The sequence below is a fragment of the Lactuca serriola genome, chromosome 6 (genome assembly GCF_051521515.1).
Source record: "Lactuca serriola cultivar US96UC23 chromosome 6, Lser_US96UC23_V15, whole genome shotgun sequence".
NCBI classification, from domain to species: Eukaryota; Viridiplantae; Streptophyta; class Magnoliopsida; order Asterales; family Asteraceae; genus Lactuca; species Lactuca serriola.
In genome coordinates this window covers 15665423-15682669 of record NC_136413.1, presented here as the reverse complement: position 1 = coordinate 15682669, position 17247 = coordinate 15665423, and the positions used below count along the sequence as shown (strand labels likewise).

Sequence of the window (17247 nt, the reverse complement as noted above, 5' to 3'; positions counted from 1 at the left end):
ATGTCCATACACTAGTGAAAAAATGGCATTATTGAGTGTTGCCATCATCACGTTGTTGAAACTGGTCTTGCCCTTCTTACACAAGCAAACCTTCCACAACGTTTTTGGCATTTCGCCTTTGAAACTTCTGTCTATCTCATTAATCGTCTACCATCCCGTATCTCTTCAAACAAGTTGTCGTTGCAACATGTTTTCAATAGAAAACCTGATTACTCATTCCTTCGGGTTTTCGGTTGTCAATGTTTCCCACACTTCCGACCATATAATTGACACAAAATGGATTTTCGCTCCACTCTATGTGTCTTCATGGGATATAGTCCTCTTTATCACAGGTACTGATGCTTTGACCCTGTCACGGACCGCATTTACATCTTCTGTCATGTCCGCTTCAATAAAGGTGTCTTTCCTTTTCACTCTCCTTCACCATCACCATCCAACCCCAATACATCACCCATTTATGTCTCTACTTTTCCTACTCATGTAGCAAGCACACTAGAGCTCTATCCCGAAGCACCCACTACTAATGAAAACAACATTCCTACACCTACATCTCCTACCTCACCACCTCCCCCTCCACCACCCCACCCCACCCCCTTGCTCTCGGCCTTCTAACCTTCACCAAAATCTCAAGCGCAAAACCCCTTACAGCCCATCTGCATACACCGTCACTATACCTTCCTCTCTTCTTACTGAACCCACTTCGTTTTCTATTGCCAACAAGTTTCCAGAATGGCATAAAGCGATGTTTCATGAATTCCATGCACTTAAAAAATGGAACCTGGTCGCTTGTTCCTCCTGTGCACATTTCCAATATAATTGAATGCAAATGGGTGTACAAATTAAAGGAAGATTCACATGGAAAAGTTTCTCGCTACAAAGTACGACTTGTCGCTAAGGGGTCCAAACAACAACCGGGCATCGACTACCACGAGACTTTTATTCTGGTAGTCAAAGCCACTACTATTTGAGTGATTCCTTCCCTAGTCGTGACCAACAAATGACCCTTATGACAGTTGGATGTCCAAAACACATTCTTGCACGGTGATCTCAATGAAACAGTTTTTGTCTGACAGCCATTAGGTTTTGTTGATCCTAGCAATCCTGATCATGTATGCCTTCTTCAAAAATCTCTTTATGGACTCAAGCAAGCCCCACGAGCCTGGTTCATTCGACTGTCGACGACTCTTCATCGTCTTGGATTTTTAGGATCCAAAACAGATCCCTCTCTCTTCATTCTCAAAACAGATCGTGTTCTTGTTTATATTATTGTTTATGTGGATGATATTATTGTTACAGGTAATGACACTACGGCTATCAATCAGATCATTCATCAATTGGGATCTACCTTTGCCATCAAAGATCTTGGCTAACTTCATTACTTCTTGGGTATTAAAGTTTTTCCCCATGGCCATGACATTCTTTTGTCCCAACGCAAGTACATTTTGGACATACTTCAGCGCTCCTGTCTAACTGATTGTAAGTCGGTATCATCTCCCATGAGCACTACTCAGATCTTGACTCCCGATGATAGTCCATACCTCTCCAACCCTGTTTCCTATCGACAAACTGCTAGAGCACTTCAGTATGTTACACTTTCTAGACTTGATATTGCCTTTGCAATCAATAAGGTATGTCAATTCAGGCATACTCCCACTAAGAACCACTAGTCTGTTGTCAAAAGGATATTGCGCTATCTCAAAGGCACTGCTAATTTTGGTCTATTTCTTCGTCACAACTCAGACTTCTCTCTTCAAGCATTCACTGATAGTTGTTGGCAACCTACTGACGGTTCAAAAATTAACGTCTTCTATGATTCTTATTGGGTTGGTTGTGCGGTCGATCAGCATTCCACGAGAGGATTGTTGTTTATTTGGGGTCCAACTTGATCTCCTGGAATGCTCACAAACAACAAACTGTTTCAAGGTCCTCCACGGAGTCCGAGTACAAGGTTCTTGCAAACACTGCTGCTGAGTTGCTTTGGCTAAGGGCTCTCCTACATGAACTGGGAGTTTCTACAAAATTCTCTCCCACACTATGGTGTGACAACCTCGGAGCCACATATCTCTCTGCAAATCCGGTTTTTCATGCCCGAACAAAACATGGTGAAGTAGATTTTCATTTTGTTCGTGAACAAGTTGCCCGAGGTTAATTAAAAGTACATTTTATATCTACCAATGATCAGATTGTTGATGTGTTCACAAAACCTTTATCGTCTCGAAGATTTCTCTTTTTACAGTCTAAGTTGTAGGTCGTTCCCCGCCCTCATGTTGCGGGGGAATGTTAGACATATGTTTAGATAGTCTATTGATAGTGTTTATATTAGAGGGTATCTAAATGTAACTATCTAGCCTATATATAGGATTGTAATCTATGCTTCATAATATACAATCAATTACACTTTACATGGTTTAACTAAAATGTATAGTCCTATTGGGTTATACACAAAATACAGAAGGACTAGTTACTAATTCATCTTTATTATGATAATCTATTATAAGCTATTAAGCTTAATGGTTTAACTTGTAATTAATTAAATTGTATAAGATATGCTTATACATATTTAGCAAGTTAATAAAGAAAATGATAATATATTATATTTGACTTAATCTAATATTTATGCGTTTTAAAATCCAAGAATTGTGGTTCACGAAATTTTGATGAAGGTGGATATATGTTCTCGGCACTCTCAACAAAACGAATGGATTAAAAATGTGGCTCACTCACGATTTGGACAATAAAACTCAAAAAGAAAGAACGTTGTTTTTTTTTGTTGGCCGAAGTCAAGAGAAAGAGCACAATAAGATTCAATTGTTTTCTTTTCTTTGTTGTGCAATCAAGTGAACTAGCATCCACAAGAATTTGATTGAAGCGGGTGTCCTTTTTGTCTCTTACGTTTCAAGAGGTAAAATCATTTTTTCCTATATGGTTTATTTTGTTGAATGTAATTGCAAGATCCACACTAATACATAAAGATATTTTTGATGCGGTTAAAATGATTAATAGATGCGGGTATTAAACTGTACCAAAAAATATCGCCTCAAAAAATACTCTTATTTACTGATGCGGTTATAAAACCGCCCCAAAAAATAAAACAACCGCACCAAAAAACAAATGTTTTTTCCATTAAAAAATGAGTACAACCACACACACTATTAAATGCTACAACCGCTCCACTAAAAAAAAAACCTCAAGAACACCACCATTACAATGATAAACCGTTTAATTTACATTACAAAAACAAAACTACAAAAAAACATAAAAGATGTAAAGGCATAAACCATAAAATGAAGGAGATTCAAATTATTTAACAAAAAATCTCATTTTTTTCTAACCTTTTCATCATTGTATCTGTTAGCATTTCGATGGTACACTCAAAATCTCTAATCGGATGAAAGTCATTGTTTTTCTTGAATGGAGAATGAAGATTTTATGAAATTTGTACCCATAATAAATCCGAAATTGATCATATAACAGAAACTAACTTCCTATCTTAAAACTGTCATATGGTAGTTACATGAAAACAAATTCCTGTCAAAAAACGGTCATATTACCAGTCACAAACTAACTTTAAACTGAGTCTATAAATGGATCACAAAATCGGGTGTTTTTACAAAAAATACGGATTTCTGAGATATTTTTTATACATAACTTATATAAAAAGAATTACCGCACTGACCTGGCAGCTCGACTCCAGCCATCGGCTCTGCCCCTTGGACCCCGTCAGGGGCTGCCGTCCCTTGGACCCCGCTCCCAGGGGTGCATCCCCCGGACTCCCGTCAGATCAGGGGCTTCGCCCCTAAATAGCAGTTGTAACGCCCGTAGATCAGCACTAGTCAATTTAGAGACGATAGGCGTCAAAAATGAATTTTTGATGAAAGATTATTTAAAATGAATAATCTTAACTAAGTTATAGTATATGTTACAAGGTTTTCGTGCATATATAGAACGCTGAAATCCGAGTTATAACGAAGAAGTTATGACCTGTCGAAGTTTCGCGACACAACCAGCACGACACAGCGTGACGTAAAAAGTGAACTTATGTTAGAGCGATATTTAGCCTTAGTGATCTAAACGAAAGTTGTAGAGTTCGTTAAACCGTGAGCGTGCATAAAAAGAACGTCCATATCTGACTTCGTATGAGGAAGTTATGATTTTTCTAAGTTTCAGCTTAGCAGTATGCAGCCTGAATACTCGATTTGAGATCGAGCGGTTTTTAGCCGAAACAATCTAAACGAGAATTGAAGATCTCGCTGTTAGTAGTGAAACGATGAAAAGTTAGGTGAGAACGGACGTCAGAACAAGAAGTTATGAATTTATAACAAAGTTTTTCTGTCCCGGCCTTCTAAAAATAATTAATAAAAAAATAAAGTCAAAATTAGCCAACGGAGTCTAAATGAAAGTTGTAGAGTATGGTCTGACCTTCGTGTGGATATAAAGAACGTCGAAAACGGAGCTCGTATGCGAAAGTTACGCAATTTAGAAGTTGACGAGTCAAATTACGCCGAGCGTAATTTGAGTACGCCCAACGTACTCAGTCGGATGCAACTTGTCTGACCAATACTCGAGTGTCACTAGTCGACGCACGCAATGACGTCAAAGTACGCCCTGCGTAACTCGAGTACGCCCCGCGTACTGAGTACGCCCCGCGTAATTTGAGATTACGCCCCGCGTAATCCCAGACCCAGCAGCCTATAAATAGAACTCGAGATCAGCCATTTCCTTGCGATTTTTCTTACTTTCTCTCTAATTTTTTGCCTCGATTTGCGTGCCAATCATATCCCGAAGCCCCGGTATTATTCCCGAGCCCCGAAGCAAGATCCGAAGCCCCGAGGATCCCAAAGAGCGTTATTCCCGAGTCGAAGCGCTGCTCGCGAGGAGCCGGTTTTTGTGAAGATCTTCCAGATCTACGGAGAAACACTACTTCTGCAAGCCGTAGTGCTACCCGATCATCTTCTGATCAGGTGAGTGTATAGTCACTTTCATCTTACACATAAATATGAAGTATTTTATAAAATACGTGCTATGTGTTATATATTAATTATCTATTTGAGATGGATTTGGAATTGATGTTTTTATATGGGTGTTAAATGATTTAAATTGTGTTTGTATTTATATCTACAAAAATGTTGGGTAGAACATGGGTAGATGGAATAGTTGGTGACGATGCGACTTCGTGCCTATTGAGTAAGCCTTGGTGACGATGCGACTTCGTGCCTATTTGATAAACTTTGGTGACGATGTGACTTTGTGCCTTTTGTGTAAACCCAGGTGACTATAAGACGTAGTGCCTATTGTGTAAACCCAGGTGACTATGAGACGTAGTGCCTGTTGTGTAAACCCTGGTGACTATGAGACGTAGTGCCAATTGTATGAACCCTGGTGACTATGCGACGTAGTGCCTGTTGTATAAACCGTGGTAGCAAATGGATTGTGTTCCAGTTCCTCAGGTAAACCCTTAGGAATGAATGAAGAAAGTATAATCGATTCTTAGGGTAAAACCTTAATAAATAAAGAAGATAATGGAGATGAGTATTTGGGTTGATTGTTGATAATTGAATATAATAAATGTATTATTGTGGGTTGAAAACCCTATATGCTCACCAGGCTCCCAAGCCTGACCCACTCAGTTTTCTTTGTATCACAGGTATCAATACGAAGACATAATTCACTGAGAGAATAAAGGAGTAAATCATTAGTGTAAATAATTGTAAGTTCTGTTTATGCTTATGTGTCTGTATCGGAACATGACATCCCGAGATTTTGTTATATAATGAAAATACTTTTCTTTAAGAAATGCTTTGATAAATTCTTATCATATTTATTTTATTTTGGGGACAAATTCCGCAACAATTTTCTTTAAACGATTACTCTGATTTTAAAAACAAAGCATAAACAAATCGGTCTTTTCTGGCCGAGATTTTGGGGATGTCACAGTTGGTATCAGAGCATTAGTTTAAGCGAACTAGGAATTTGTAGGAAATTTCTAGACTTAAACTTAGAATGCTAAGTAATGATTGTGAGGAGTGTGTCTAAAATATGTTAGGTAGTATACCTAAATTGACACAAGCACTAGTATATTTTAGGAGTGATGCCTAAAATGCTTTTACGTGCTAAATGTTTTGTGTGATAGCTATATTAATGCTATTATTTGTTCGGATCTATGGTCTGTTGCTGACCGGATCTGGAAACCTTATGTGTTTAGGATTCTAAGCGTATGGCTACGATATTAGAACTAGCATGTAAATGTTTCGGGGTGATAAGGATATTTATATGTTTGTCGTAATTAAAGCTTTCTTATCTTAAAATTCTCGCTTGGTACACCGAATGTCTGCTTGGATGTACAAAAGGTCATGGTGAAGACTTGTAGAGAATTGAGTAAATGGAGGAAATAAAGAAGGCTTATGATAGTGAATGACACCTATCGGAAGATATCGTAAGAGTGGTATCTTGCCTTTAGAGTATGTCTTATGAAAGAAAAGTACGTTTAGAGGAGTACGGTACGTCTAAAGTACACCTTCGATTGGCAGGATGATGGAACGATTGGTGAAGTTCTTGAAGTTGTCTCATCGTCTGATATTTTCATCACCAATCGAGTTGAAGTAGAGTTGATGATTGAAGATTGAGCAATGAAGAAGTCCTAGTAGAGTCTAGGGAAATTGTTTATGATTACTTGGACACATTCGTATGTGTTAAATTGTTTTGTGATTTTCTTGTATGGTGACTTGGTCGACTACGGGACAATACTTGGGACGAGTATGAGTAGGTGTGAAAGGTAGTAGATGCATATACTACCGGAAGCACATGACTCGCACTTGGATCAGGGAAAGTCACAAGGTTACCAAGAAGCTAGTGATTGATTCCATTTTATTCTGGTATGTCATTACCATTGTTTCGGTAATGACTAGTAAGATGGTTCTTGTTCCGACCCCAGTGGTCATGTTTAAATTTGAGTTCGACTACGAGGAGTATGTTACGTGGTCTAGAGGACCAAGTTAGATGTAACATCTGACTTAAGTCAGAAGGTTGAAGTTAATGTGATTGATAGTGTCACGCTCGTTGTTAAAAGAAGTTTGTAGGCAGAAATGCTACATGCTGAAATGTGATTATATCACGTTAGAATATGAAGGAAGGTATATTCCATTTTGGAATTTAACTCTAAGAGACCTGAGTCTAAGCATTACATCATTCGATGAGAGGTCAGTAGAGCACGACCCGTCGGTTTGTTACAATAGATAAAGGAAAGTATTTATCCTGAGAAGAAGAAGGAGTCCATAATAACGACTTATTTGGTAACTCGAAGGTTGTGATTAAAAGTACAACATAGTACGATAAGCATAGGCAAGATTGAACATCGTCTGCGATCAAGAAATCCATAGAGTTAAATACTCTTTCGAGGAAACATAGAATTTACGGTTATTACCTAATATGAAGAGATAGCGTATGGAATCATTATACAAGTTCTATTTTCATTGATGATTCCGGGACATAATCATCCTAAGGAGGAGATAATTGTAACGCCCGTAGATCAGGGCTAGTCAATTTAGAGACGATAGGCATCAAAAATGAATTTTTGATGAAAGATTATTTAGAATGAATAATCTTAACTAAGTTATAGTATATGTTACAAGATTTTCGTGCATATAAAGAACGCCAAAATCCGAGTTATAACGAAGAAGTTATGACCTGTCGAAGTTTCGCGACAGAACCAGCACGACACAGCTCGACGTAAAAAGTGAATTTATGTTAGATCGATATTTAGCCTTAGTGATATAAACGAAAGTTGTAGATTTCGTTAAACCATGAGCGTGCATAAAAAGAACGTCCATATCTGACTTTGTATGAGGAAGTTATGATTTTTCTAAGTTTCAGCTTAGCAGTATGCAGCCTGAATACTCGATTTGAGATCGAGCGGTTTTTAGCCAAAACAATCTAAACGAGAATCGAAGATCTCATTGTTAGTAGTGAAATGATGAAAAGTTAGGTGAGAACGAACGTCAGACAAAGAAGTTATGAATTTATAACGAAGTTTTTCTGTCCGGCCTTCTAAAAATAATTAATAAAAAAATAAAGTCAAAATTAGCCGACGGAGTCTAAATGAAAGTTGTAGAGTATGTTCTGACCTTCGCGTGGATATAAAGAACGTCGAAAACGGAGATCGTATGCGAAAGTTACGCCATTTCGAAGTTGACGAGTCAAATTACGCCGAGCGTAATTTGAGTACGCCCAGCATACTCAGTCGGATGCAACTTGTCTGACCAATACTCGAGTGCCACCAGTCGACGCACGCAATGACGTCAAAGTACGCCCTGCATAACTCGAGTACGCCCCGCGTAATCCCAGACCCAGCAGCCTATAAATAGAACTCGAGATCAGCCATTTCCTTGCGATTTTTCTTACTTTCTCTCTAAGTTTTTGCCTCGATTTGCGTGCCAATCATATCCCGAAGCCCCGGTATTATTCCCGAGCCCCGAAGCAAGATCCGAAGCCCCGAGGATCCCGAAGAGCGTTATTCCCGAGCCGAAGCGCTGCCCGCGAGGAGCTGGTTTTTGTGAAGATCTTTCAGATCTACGGAGAAACACTACTTCTGCAAGCCGTAGTGCTGCCCGATCATCTTCTGATCAGGTGAGTGTATAGTCACTTTCATCTTACACATAAATATGAAGTATTTTATAAAATACGTGCTATGTGTTATATATTAATTATCTATTTGAGATGGATTTGGAATTGATGTTTTTATATGGGTGTTAAATGATTTAAATTGTGTTTGTAGTTATATCTACAAAAATGTTGGGTAGAACATGGGTAGATGGAATAGTTGGTACCGATGCGACTTCGTGCCTATTGAGTAAGCCTTGGTGACGATGCGACTTCGTGCCTATTTGATAAACCTTGGTGACGATGTGACTTCGTGCCTTTTGTGTAAACCCAAGTGACTATGAGACGTAGTGCCTATTGTGTAAACCCAGGTGACTATGAGACGTAGTGCCTATTGTGTAAACCCTGGTGACTATGAGACGTAGTGCCAATTGTATGAACCCTGGTGACTATGCGACGTAGTGCCTGTTGTATAAACCGTGGTAGCAAATGGACTGTGTGCCAGTTCCTCAGGTAAACCCTTAGGGATGAATGAAGAAAGTATAATCGATTCTTAGGGTAAAACCTTAATAAATAAAGAAGATAATGGGGATGGGTATTTGGGTTGATTGTTGATAATTGAATATAATAAATGTATTATTGTGGGTTGAAAACCCTATATGCTCACCAGGCTCCCAAGCCTGACCCACTCAGTTTTCTTTGTATCACAGGTATCAATACGAAGACATAATTCACTGAGAGAATAAAGGAGATGTAAATCATTAGTGTAAATAATTGTAAGTTCTGTTTATGCTTATGTGTCTGTATCGGAACATGACATCCCGAGATTTTGTTATATAATGAAAATACTTTTCTTTAAGAAATGCTTTGATAAATTCTTATCATATTTATTTTATTTTGGGGACAAATTCCGCAACAATTTTCTTTAAACGATTACTCTGATTTTAAAAACAAAGCATAAACAAATCGGTCTTTTCTGGCCGAGATTTTGGGGATGTCACAGCAGTATACTTTCAACAATAACAAAATCAAACAAATATGCACTCCTTAGCATACTAATTTATTCGATAATTGTCAACGTGACATTGATCAACAAATTAATCCCATTACAGTTAAATAATATTATTGATATAAAATCACCAACATTTGATATATAACTACATAAACATACTAAATTACATGTATTTAAGCTATTTAGGAGGGTAGCTACAAAAGCATAATCAAGTTTTCTAATATAGACATGTTCAGTTTCGTCATCACCATCTTCATATGGCCCCTCTTTAGTATCTTGCAGACTTTTAGAGATGATGTCCACATTTGAATTTGTTGCCTCGCTTTCGGTGGGAGTTTAGAAGATAAATGACAAAATAATTTTATCAAAATGCATATAATCCATTTAATCAAAAGGTAAATTACACACGCTATATTAAAGATTACCAACACAAAGGAAAAAACTTGTCTTAATTTAAGTGTCGTAGATAAAAGGCATGAGGGTGTTTTTTTGGGTTTTTATCCACCTTTATATCTTCCCCTACAAACATATGTGCTCTCCTTTGAATGTCACAAGCTTCTTTGCCTAACCCCTTCTTTCTTCCACGTCCTAACTTAAGAAATCATAGTAGCAGACACATACATTAAGAAATTTTATGAATCGAAATTATAAATTAGAATATCATAAACATACCTGATAGTCTTGACGATGGGTTGATCGTGATGGACAAAGATGTTTATAGTAGAGGTCGATGCGTCAAAGAGAATTCAGAATCATCACGTTGTTAACCTGAAGTCATGAATCGGCAACAATGGGAGTGGGGTCGACCGAAATCAAAGATGATGGAGGTTGTGGCAGTTGGAATCAACAATGATGCGGACCTAGGTGCCAGGACTCAAGGATGTTGGTGAGGGCGGCAGTAGTTGAAGATATTAGGGTGGTGTGGCCAAATGAAATTAGGTTAAGGAAATATATAAAGGAAAAGAAAGGCATAGCGTGGAGAATGAAATTTGGAGAGCTTTGCCCGGGACCCAAAATATGATGAGGGAGCTCAATCTTTAATGATGCGGCCTAGATCTAAACACAACAATAAATGTTTTTTTCTAATGTGCTTTCTATATAACCGCACCAACAAATTATTAAATAGTGCGGTTCTATGATTTATTAATTTAAAATAACTTTTTTGGTGTTTAATGATGCGGTTTTGGGCTACAACAGCACCAAAGAAAATCATTACACTATTAAATACGTTTTGTACTAGTGCCATGATCTACTATTCAATATTGTTAAATGATTTACTATTGTTTATGTTACTTTTTGTTTATAATTGTTACTAAGATCCAACATAATTAAGTTGATCATTGGTCTTTGTATATGACCGATTTCTTGAATTTTGATCCTAAAAAGATTTCTTTATGTAATTTTGATCATTATTTCAATTTTATTTATAATTATTTTTAATCCTTGCTCAATGTAAAATAATTTTATTTTTTGGAACAAAATTTGGAAAACCAAACCAAAAATCATCATTTAAAATTGACCAATAACATTAAACAAACCTCCATAAAGACCAAATTACAAAGAGAAAACTTAGGTGACTAAAATTAAAAAAAGCAATTATGATAAACTACGTGAATGCCCGCGCATTGCGCGAAAAACACCTATATAGTTGAAGCCTTTACAAATATATGTTTTTTTAAATATAACAATAATGTTGTTAAATTTGATATTATAATTCGTATACTAAATTAATATAATATATTGATTATTTTGAATTATATGATAATATATATACATCTAGTATAACTGCATTATCTTAATAGTTTGAATGACTTCTACCTGCAAATTACACGTGAATAAAATTAAATATAACTAGAAGGGTGTTCCCCGCGTTGCGGGGATTGGATGGTGTTGCATTTGTGTGAAACTATTGTATTTTGCCTGAATTGGTAACCACAGTAAAGTATATTGCTATTCTTTGTAATTCTCCGATTTACAAACACGGTGGGGCAAAATATCAAAATATTGTTTCCTTGGCTTCCACTTGCAAAAGTAATGTTATCTCTCACAATAAAAAATGTTTCTTCAAGGGTGCATTCGGCTATCATAAAACCAAAAAAAAATACATCTAAGAAATTATTTTTAAAAACTAATATTATCTCTCAAAATGCAAAAGGCTTACCACTGATCATTGAATTAACATTGCAAATATTTTTGGTTTTGTTGAAGTTGGTCATCTAAGTGTTTCTAACACCTTCACATTGAACACAAATTAACTAACGCATTTTTTAAAAAAAAAAATTTATTTTGGTTTAGGGATTAGCGTTCGCTATAGTAATTAAATTGCAAATTACACCTCTTTAGAAAGCAAATTACCTAATAACTTATTGATCTACTTGTAAGATGTTGAGGTAATAAAGAACGCAAAGGGTATTGTTTACCAAGATGACATACCCTGTAGGATTCATCTTTAGAAATTATGTAATGTAAGGAATCATATGTCTCTTTATATTTGAATGTGAGGTTTAATTATTACAAATAACATCCAGGACATCTAACCTCAACACCTATTCATAAAATAATAATATTTAATGTTTTAAAAAAAGTAATAAACCATAAGACAAACCTAAAATGGAAAAGAAACTACTATCTTTTAATGACAGAATCAAATTTTGATAATTATATTCAAGAAATAGCAGTCTACTCACACAAAAAACACAGCATCTAAACATATACAACAACCTGATGAAATGAAGAAGATGTCGTGCTACCTGAACATCTATTTGGTCATTCATAAATACATCATCTTTTTAGAGCAGGAACTTTGCTCAATCCTGGTTTCCTGCATAGAATAGGTGCATGATAAAAAGTAAAAGATTACATTAATAATCATATAAATGTTAAAAGAAATAACAAAATTAAAAGGAACCGACATGTGGACATGATGTATCTTTCATAGCCAACTATAAAACAATTTGTTTACAATAGAAAACAAAAAATAAAATCGTCAATTACAAATGGTAATAGTCCAACTTCAATTGTTTACTTATATAATTAGAATCAGTGAAATGGGAATCCTACCAGCAGCAGATGTTTGGAGTGAATATGAAGTTAAAACCCTACTTCATGAAAGTTTTTGTTTCCCTGTTTGACAATATATAAATAGGTCGTAAAAAAACATGTCAGTCAAGATATGAACGACATGAAGGGTGTAAAAGTTCATATTAATTCCTGCCTATCGTAAAATGAATGAAAGAGTGAGCAAATTTTAAATTAATTAGGCTACATATTTCCATATTTACCCTGATAGAAAAAACTGCAGATTAAATTACACATACAACACCCACATAAAAACCTCCAATACCAAGTTTCTCTTGAAAAGAAGGTAATCAATCAACAATTAACTAAAACATATTAAATAGATAAAATAATAGCAAACCAACCAACTGATTTGTAGTGGTGACATGATCCTCACTTTAATAGAATGATAAACTTCATTCAATATTTATAATGAGAGAAAGTAATAGAGTCCAAACTGGAAACAAATAATGAAAGATAGAATCAAAAGACTATCAACCATAGAGAATAAAATGGATTTTTATATTTGGAAAGAATCCAATATGTTTAAAAGCATAAAAATGATTAAAACTTATACGCCACTCTGAAAATATACTCAATCTCATTGATGGATATCTCTGAAAAAAGAGTTTTGTAACATTTGTCTATGAATTATGTATAGTATATTTCAGTGTCGTACACATGATTAGAGTAGTATGTTTAGAGTTCCTCTCCGCATTTGATTGTAATGTATAGGCATACTTCATTATTTACCTAGAAAAACTAACATTACCTTCTTAAATCATTATATAGTTAGTAAGTAATACAAACCTATGTGATTGTTATTGAATTGAAATGAATTGTTTTACTTTAAAGTTATTAAGAAAAAGTGAAAACCCCAATTTGGCATATCATAATTTGATGACCAAATGAGAGAGGAAATATATGTATAGTTTGTTAAAAGTCGTTGAGATAAATAGCTTCATAGCAGGTATTTTCTCCAGGACAAAGATGTGGATTTCGTTTGTATAAATCAAATTATAAAAAATAAGTACATTCCAGTGAAAGAAAATTCTCTAGGGCAATTCGTCGAACACTTTATGAACATTGTCAAAGTCTTTTTCAATAGAAAAAAATGCCTAGCCATTAATGCTTCAACATGCAAAACCTAACCATAAACAACACCATACAACAATTGTTTTTTTGAATATATATACCATTCATTAGTGAGCAAACAGTTAACTTAAAATGAGAAGAAAATTCGGTAATATAACCTGATATAATGTTGAAATCGCATACCTGACAAAACCAATATGTCTCCACGTTAGCTCTCCTACAATCTCAGGAGGATTAACCATATCAAATGTGAGATGTATCATTGCCATGCTGCCAAACAAAAGGAAAGAAAACAACATATCATTTCACCTAAATCATTATCCTCCAAAAATAAAACCATTATTTTGCAGACTAATAATTTTTTTTTACTTTCAAACCCATATTATTTGGTCCATGCTAACCAAATAAATAAGAAACAAAAAATGCAATTCAAATGAGTTCAAGGCACTGATGATTATGAATTGAAACATTTTGGTACTTGGTTAACTATTAGTGCCTGAAATTTGAAGAAAAATGATTAAATTTGAAGTCAAACTGTATCATGTTTGAACAATTAATGAATTGGGGAAAATTGCGTATTTGTGGATGAGATATGAATCAAATGGGATTACTAACTGTGAAATTATAAATCAAAACCCAGATCACCTAAAAAATCACATGTATTTCAATTAGAGTTGCATATAGATGGAAAAAAAAACCCTGTGATGAATCAATTTAATGAATGGCTCGACCTCTTTCCTTTTTCAGAGTAGTAGAACTAAAAAGAGCCCTAAAATCAAATTAAAAACGTAGTTTTGTAGTCCACAAGAACAGTTAGCACGATAGCAAACGGTAACGACTTCTAATAGGAGGTGACGATCCCATCGATTTGGACTTACCCCTCATGTAAAAAGCAATCAATCGAACCAAATAGGTCTAAATTAAAGAAAGGAGGTGGCACCGACACCTGGACTGTGAAAGAAACCAAAGTATCATAAATTGATACTAATTTGCATAATTAGAACTGACTAAAACACCATAACAGATTGTTTATCTTACCTGCTTCAACTACACTTACAGCTAAAAAAGCTACAATCCATCCATACCCATTAAAGAACCTTTACGACCATACCTCTTATTATCATATAAATTCGTTGTTGCTTCTCATATCATCCTGCATATTTGAGATAATTTAGTAAATCCGATTCTTGTTTATAGCTGAAATGGTTAAGGAAGCTTCAGTTAAAGGGTGAAGACAGTAAGGTTATATCCTTCATTTATCACAACGAAAAAAATGCAATCACATTCCGACTCATTCATCCTCTTCCTTTTCTCCTCCTCCATAAAACCTTCAAATATCTTTATGAAAATAATAGATTACAAATGGCTGATTTATAGAACAATACAATCAAACTAACGATTCAACTAATTGAGAGCTCTAACTCAGATGTAAAAAAAATTATAAATTTGCAAACACAGGAATTAAAACATATGTGTGTTCAAGAAATTTACCTTGGTGGATTTTATTTAAAGGAAAAAGCTTTTGTAGTTGCTTTGTGCTCCATAATTGATTAAACGATTAAAGCCATTGAGGAAAGACGTACACATGTAGTTAAAAACACAGGCACATACAGTTAAAAACATAAACAGAGAATCAGATTGACGATTTATAGAGAAAGATCTTGGTGCTTCTTGTTTGGATCGGGAAACGAAGAGACACCGATGAGCCATTAGGACCGACCGTCATCGTTGTTGTTGTAATGACCCTCGCCTTCCGTCTCCCTCCAAACGAAATTACCTGATGGCAATTTAGAAGGGTTGATACGGTAGGTCGATTCTCGATCCCGGTAGTGTAAGAAGCTTTAATTGATTTACCAAACAAAACCCAACTTCTGAAGCCCTAAATCAAAAACACGACACTGAATTTCAACCGAATGGGGCTTAGAAAAAAGGGGTGGGTCATCGGGATGGCTGCAAACACCGGTTGTAATATGAGGCGGTGTTGATATCAGTGGTTAGATGTCGATGAAGGGGATTTGCGAGCAAAGAGCAGGATGTCGATGAAGGGTTTTGCGAGCAAAGCGGTGGGAGGTATCAAATGGAAAAGATGAATGGGTGGTGAAGAAAAAGGGAGAAGCGGTGGAGTTTCTGACTTGATTCGAAACCAATAACCTTCTGTTCCGGCCTTAGCGGTGTCATCTTCGCCATTACCCCCTCTCCCTAACCTCCTCCACAGCCCTACTCAACACTACCAAACATATGGAAGAAAGAGGTCATGCTTCTATTGCTGTGATTGTTGGTGGACAGAACCATGTGGTGGACGCGGACTGGCCGACGTTGGCTATGGCGGAATCAAAGAGTCGAACAACAGATACGGAAGGGATCATGAAGAAAGAAAAGCAGATGAAAGTAGACAGTGGAAGCGGCGGATGAAACTTGAGTGGAGAGCGAGGCAGTGGTATTAGACACTGAATGGTGGAACATAACACGTGGAAACCAAAGAGGAGAAACACATGAACATTCCACCAACAAAAACAAATATACAAATACAAATACAAAGAGGGATCAGTCGGTGGAGGGATGTAGAATAAAAAAAGAATGAAATTGTACCCAAAAATTAGTGTGGCTAATGTCTAAAACAGAAAAAAGAGAGGACCATTTATGGTAATCCCTTAGCTATTTTACTGTAGCTAAGGGTGGATAATTTTAATATATATATATATATATATATATATATATATATATATATATATATATATATATAAAATATATGGTTTAATGTTATTTATAGTTGTTATTATTGTTAATTAATTTTTTAAAATTTATTTGCTTAATGTTTTAATTTCTATCATTATAATTATTTAAAACATCAAACATTGTTTTTTCATTTTAAATTTAAAAGTATAATCATTTATATAGAGTTATTTTTAACTATTGTTACTGTAAGTTATATTAAACTACTTATTTGAAAACTTTTAACGATTATAAAAATATTTATAGAACATATTTTAGTTAAATTGAGATTACAGTTTAGTTTTTGCATTTATTACTAAAATTTATCACTTGTAACTAATTACAAAATATTCTTTGATTTTTTAAGTGGAAATGAAATTTATATTTAAGTTGACACTGTAATTTTATATTTAAATTAACAATTTAAGTATTTTTGCCAAACTGTTCAAAAATTGTAGCTTTAAACTGATGATGGTTTACATACAACAACATTTTAAATCTAATAAATTAAGTATAATATGTTAAAAGTTAAAGACATAACTTTTTAGGAGAAGTAAGATATTATTTTAAAATTGAAATTTAGTTTATTTATGATTACACTTTAGGTTTGATATTTATTTAACCCTATTAACCAACTTATAATCATTATTAGAAAGACACTACAGTTTATCACTTTTAACTATTTATAAAATATTTTTTAGGTTGTTTAAGGTAAATTAAAATTTATATTTAAGTTGATCATGTAATGTTATATTTAAATTAATAATTTAAGTATT

At 35.0% G+C, this 17247-nt stretch overlaps 1 long non-coding RNA gene across 6 annotated transcripts; it reads right to left on the bottom strand.

The window, feature by feature from the left end:
* Nucleotides 1-11364: 11364 nt before the first annotated feature.
* Nucleotides 11365-16268, bottom strand: LOC145058886 (uncharacterized). Of its 6 annotated transcripts, XR_013686558.1 has the most exons (6): nt 15251-16268; nt 14798-14912; nt 13943-14710; nt 12668-12730; nt 12520-12549; nt 11694-12428 (listed from the first exon to the last, which is right to left on the bottom strand). It is a non-coding gene; the product is annotated as an uncharacterized LOC145058886 (long non-coding RNA). The 6 variants fall into 6 exon arrangements; XR_013686559.1 differs by adding an exon at nt 11365-11687 and having other exon boundaries at nt 12358-12730; XR_013686560.1 differs by lacking the exon at nt 12520-12549.
* Nucleotides 16269-17247: the final 979 nt, after the last annotated feature.